The sequence below is a fragment of the Nelusetta ayraudi genome, unplaced genomic scaffold (assembly GCF_046127955.1).
Source record: "Nelusetta ayraudi isolate G7.1 ecotype Tasmania unplaced genomic scaffold, CSIRO-AGI_Nayr_v1 ptg000135l, whole genome shotgun sequence".
Classification (NCBI taxonomy): Eukaryota; Metazoa; Chordata; class Actinopteri; order Tetraodontiformes; family Monacanthidae; genus Nelusetta; species Nelusetta ayraudi.
In genome coordinates, this window is record NW_027466185.1 from 16,830,096 (window position 1) to 16,836,104 (window position 6,009).

Genomic DNA, 6,009 nt, shown 5'->3' on the forward strand with positions numbered 1-6,009 from the left:
GCACATGGAGCGGAACACATGGCAATGACGCTCCCCCTCCAGCTTCTGCACCGTGGCACTGAACAGCCAGTCTGACCTTTTTCTGTTTTTTTTAAGACAATATACACTGTGTTGGCACTGTCCCAAGTCTTAAATGCAACACTTTGTGGGTTGGCACGCTTGTGTTGCTTTAAGGTCTTTATGATTCTGAATTGAACGTGCTGCTTGCACGTGAGGATCTGCATACAAAAAACAAACATCATGCTCAAGTTAGGGGTGCAATATCGCCTAAATTTCAGTTCTGTTAGAAACCTTTTCTTTTCAGCTATGTGGATGAATTCCCTTTGAGTGCATAAAGGTCTGTTTCAGTCTGTTTCAGCTGTATGGAGCAGCATGAAAGTACAATGACATAGACCTGACGTGTGAAGGCAAAATTAAAATTGCCTTCACGAGTCAAATTCATTTTACAATTTTATTCACTCACTTCAATTTTTCATACCTGTTATTGTGGCAGGTAATGCAACTCAAGTTCATTAATGTAGTGGAATGTCCTATGTGCTTCAGCAGCCTTTTCTATTGTAAGTTTTAATGACCTACATTAACTTTTTGGGGGTTCTAAAGTGAGTAAACTGTCCTGAGGTGCAATGGACAAGGAAATGGGGAGGATTTTTGGGATTGCATCCCCAGGTCACTCAGTCAACTTCCATCAGCTAAACTGTGAGACAAAAATACACCAAGTTTCGTCTCAAAACAGTCAGCAGCCAGAGTTTAAATTCTCTGTGACAACTGGGAGTTTCCTGGTACCTAGAGAAGCACCTGCTGATCACTAAACAGACCAGGGTTAAGCATCTCACTTGTGGGCACTACTGTTGAATGAGAGTAGAAAGTGTTTCTTCAACCTCAGAATAAATGTTACAGTGGGTTAACACGATTAAGTGCATTTGTTTTCTGCTCTGAAAAGGGAACCACGGGTGAATAGAGGAACCTGAAGAGGAAAAAGACACTTCAAGTCTTTAATCTCTCCAACGGTCTCCTGGAGTTTTCCTCAGAGGATCGGTTTGCGCCTTTAACGAATAGTATTTAAAACGTTGTGGGGCTGAAAATATACACACATTAGCTGGAATTTTTTATTATTATTTATTAATTTTTTTAACTGCAAAGCCTTCGTCCAGTGGTGATGCTTTTTTCGTTCTTTAAAACTCAAAAGAATTTCAATACATTGCAAGTCAAACATTTTCCCTCTGCTTATGAGTCTGGTGAAGACGAAGATGACTGACGACTGTGCAGCTGAAAATGGTTTTCATGCATCAGATAGCGAGGTTTTGGGCGGCTCACCTTACCTCTTCGCCATGATTGTCTGCCCGCACCAAAGGACCAATGGCTTGACAACTGGGTTCAAAAATCAAACTCACGCTTTCAATTATACAGAACAAATTGGTGGGTGTTGTTGGAGCCTCAACTAAGAGGTACATGAACAGCCAACACAAAATTACATATTCCACACACAGCGGTGCAGCTAATAGGGAGGTATAAGGTGGCAGCGTTCTGGATCCAGGGTTGCCATGACCACTAAAAGCAGTGAGCACCACGCCGATAATGGAACATTGCTATTCTGTACCAACCACTGGTATTTCCAGAACAGAATGTTGTCTAGAGTGAAGACATGGCGTTAGCCTAGAGAGCTAGCGGTCATCCAAATCCATCGATTAAAGTATTGTGACCGCCATTAAAGGCGCGAGGGATGAAAACGCACTGGAGGCTAAAGAGAGCACAGCGAGCCTCCGTATGAATCATACCTGCTGGTCTTTACAGCCTCATCACCCGTGATTAGTCACATTGCTGGCATTGACGTCGCGCTGTGTACCGGTTCAAGCTGTTGACTCTGATCAGCCTAGGACACATAAAAAATGGCAAGCTGTCTAAATGCTGCAGGCTGCCAAACGGCAGAGCCAGGCAGCTGGCAAGGCACTGGCACGCAGTCAGTCAGCCTTTAGTGGTTGGAGGTCCATTTGCAGGAAATGGTGGAAATGCTGCGACTGGTGCCGTCCAGGAAAGCGTTTGAATTTATTAAAAGGACCCACTGGATCAAACATTTTGGCACAGGTGAAGAGGCATCGGACGCCTCAGACTGACCTTTTTTTAAATAGATCTTATTTCACAGCGGCCATTCTGACAAGAAATTGCCTGTATGCGGTGCAGTTTGCAAAATTTACCGGGGTTAATTGGCAGGCGGAGCCTTTCAAGTGAGTCACTAACCACAAAAGCAGCATCTGTGCTTCTTCTTTTTTTTTGGCCTGACTGAAACAGAATTTTTATTTGCACCATTAAAAAGATTACATTAACCAGTGTTTTCAAACTTAAATGGCGGGAATAGGACAGGTGTATTTGATTTTGCTGGAAATATGTTTAAAATAGTTCAGGCTATATATGAAGTCAAGTCATGTTTCCTTGTGAATGTTGTTACTGCAATGACCTACTTTCCTCCATGATAAAATATCATCTTTGTTAGGTTGCCGTTTTCTTTTCGGAGGCTAAGATTATCTTCTCTGTATCGACTAAAGCTGACAAGCACGCCGCAGGGAAGAACTATTGAAAAGTCATTATACCTCCAGTGAACAATATCTTTATTTTTTTTTATTTTTTTTAACTCTCCAAAGTCCGGCTCACCGTGACAGTAGTTGCACAAGTTGATGGGTTGTTTTCATTGATCTGTTGCACATAGTAAAAATAAATGAATATGTTTATATTATCTATATTTGTGAGTGTTTGTGCATGTATGCTTTCATGCATATGGAGGTATTTATGCAAAGAGACTTAATTTCTCTGTATCCAGAGTAATAAAATACAATGGCTTTTTGCACTTAAAATCAGAATAAGAAATGTGTTTGGTCGAAAATTCCACTCTTCCCGTTTCTCGCCCATCGTTGCCCTAAACTTGCTGGAGATGAGAAAATTTCAAATTAACGTTTTCAAAATGAATTGCGTAAATTGAAACTTGGAAGGCAGTTCCGACGTCTAACTGCCCTTCATTTATCATCAATCACCAGATGCAAGGCTGCGTTTCAATCAAAGTGTGTTTGAAATGACTGCCTAAAGTCTTTTGATTATATGTCAATCCATTTTCCATCCCCAGATCACTTCAAACCGTCCGGTCGTTCCTCCATACACGCCTGCAGATCTGACATATGATCAAAGAGGTTAATTTAAAGTACAAAAGAACAGCACCTACCTAGAATGCCGACCTGTTATTTTACGTGCTATGTGAACCATTTTGTGTCACAAACTTCATGCTGACCTAGTTTTTTTTGTTTTTTTTCCTGGCCTGATTGACACACCTGCTCACAGTCTGCACCTGTAGCTCATCCCCTGCAATCAGCTCCAGCTCTCTAACAGCTTCTAATTTGGATAACTTCTTTCAGAGTGCCTTTTTAAAGCCACCCTAACTCGGCTTCTGCTCCCTTTGACAGCGAACATGCAATGCACCTCCTCCCCAGCGCCTCCATTATGCTACCGTTATCCTGCACCATGTTATTCTTATGTTCTGGTTCTGTGGGGTTGGTTCACGAGCCATCACCTATCACGATGGCTCGTGAAGGGCAGGAAGCTGCTCTTCCTGAGCAGGCCTCTCATGCAAGCGCGTGAGAGAGGGAGTTCTCAAACCAAACCTGAGCTGCCCTTCCCGCCTCAGGCTTTCCACGCAAATGCATGGAAAGGGCAAGGGACCCCAAACAGAACCATACTGCCAAATGTAACCTGTGCCACTCACTGTTAACCCGAAAGTTCATTCTATGTAAAAAGATTGAGTAAATACCACTTTAAAATATTAGTTTTATCACCTTACTCAAAGAGTATGAGTACATGAAGAGCATATGAAACCAGTCATTGAATGTACTCATTTTTCTAAGTTTAACAAACTTGAACTATCAAGTTTTACCTCAGGTGACGTAGTGCCCTGTTGTGATTGGCTCAAATCTCAAGACAAGTCTGGGCTTGTTGGAGTCCGTTTGAGAGCTGCGCCTTGTCTTCCCGCTGTATTTTTTGTCTTCGCAAGTTTTCCTCGCAAAACATTTTCTCCCCGAATAAGGTGAGTTTCCTTTTACATTTTCTTTCTGTGGAACATTGTGGAACAGCATACAACCGTCGCGCTACCTGCACAAATTAACCATATCGTGGCCACGAGATAGTAACGCGTGGGCACGCATTCACCATGTCGTGAGCACGCGTTTATTATCCTGTGGGCATGCGTGCGCACGATGTAGTAATGCGTGGCCACACGTTATTATTATTTTAATCCATGTTAACAGGGTGGCTACGCACTACTCTTGTTTGAAACGTGTATTTGAACGTGGGTAGGTTGACTTTAGCAGATTCTGAGCGTTGAACAACTGCAGCGTTTTTTGTTTTTTCCCCCAGAAAAGCTAGCGACTGTTAGCTACTATATGTTCGCTACAGTTTTGCAGTGTGCTGCAGAGTTTTGTGAAGAATTTTAAAAATATGTGCTTTTGATGAAACGTTTATACCCACTTTTAACAGGGTTGCTGGTAGAAATCTTAAAGAAGAGTTTTTTGGTGTTCTTGATGGTTTTTGCCCAATCTTAATGGACATCTTCAAGAGGAAGACAGGAGGTCGGATAGGCAAACAGTTAGCTGACCTGCTACAACAGACAGCGGTGAGTTCATATTTCTGTTTTCTTCTTCTAACGATATTGATGTTAATAGTGCATACATATTCCAAGAAATAATTTCCCCACCTTCCCTTGTAGTCATTTTCTATATGAACAAATATGATGTTATAAATGTTCATGTCTTATGTCTCTTTGCAGAGCACTGAGCCAACAGCTACGAGATGCCTTATCCTGAGAGGACTTCCCATCTTTCTTGGTGATGATCCATCCATGTTTTTTAAGAGCAGTTTGGTGAGTAAAGTTACGTAATTGCTGTTTGACTCAGTTTTTCTGTTTTCCTATGTTTACCTTATTTGGGATGATGGGTTGTGATAATTAGTATTAATGAAGATGTTTCATTGAACTTTAGTTGATTTTAACAAGATAATGTGTCTCCTTCTGTTAGCAAGAGTAAATTAATTGCTGCAGTTTGGACTGCAAATTATGCAAAAATTCAAAGGGCTTGCATAAATCTAATCCATTGAGGGGCTGATGCTGGAAATTGGATTAATCCAAACATTTCTAATATATTTCTATTATTTTCCCTTATTGACGAACACACACTTAACCCAAAAATAAAATTAAAAAGAAAACGGCTCAAATTAGGCCAGACGGGAAAAAAAGAAAAAAAAGAATGCGTGCTTCTCTATGGTCAGCACCCGAAACATAATTAACCATTTCTCTGTTTGTACCTTTCACATATCAAATTGTCCAATACACCACCTACTGTCAAGACATGAGATCTACACCACAACGGACAGCTATACACAAACAGACAAAAAATAGCTTGTTCACGTAACATTGTCTAGAACAAGATTACTGTGAATTATGAAAATCACAATATTAATGTAGACCACACAACTGATTACAGATAAATTGCTGTTAACCAGAATATCCTCTTTTTGTATTGTTTCTTCTACAATAGAATGACTCCCTGGACATTCCAGTGGGAATTGTGTGCTATGAGGACACCAGCCCTGAACACCCAGGAAGCTCGGCATCGCCACAACTAAACCCCACAAAAGTGGGGATCATCCTTGAGGGCAGTGTTGTGATGGACACCCTCACCAACTTACCTCAGGCAATGTGCCTCTTGTTTGGCTTTACTTATGCACTCCACCTGCAGTACCCAAAGTGCTTTAAAAACACATTCATCTTCATTCAGCAGGTGATGCTAAACTTGGGTCGAAGTGAGCTACCTCCCAAAGTTCAGAGGCTGAAAAATGATCTTGCAGTGTAAGCTCATGCCACAATTTGTGATATCTGTCCGAATTTTTTTATGCACTCTGTTCGCACTGCATAGTTTTTTCTCAATGCTGCTGTTGTTAATGCACTTTATATTGTTGTGTAGCAAGAATTTTGTTTTG

General features: G+C 41.2%; 1 long non-coding RNA gene across 1 annotated transcript; it reads left to right on the plus strand.

Moving 5' to 3' along the window:
* Positions 1-3,970: 3,970 nt before the first annotated feature.
* On the plus strand, positions 3,971-5,757 carry LOC142876962 (uncharacterized). Its single transcript, XR_012923760.1, has 4 exons — positions 3,971-4,063; positions 4,513-4,648; positions 4,802-4,894; positions 5,568-5,757. It is a non-coding gene; the product is annotated as an uncharacterized LOC142876962 (long non-coding RNA).
* Positions 5,758-6,009: the final 252 nt, after the last annotated feature.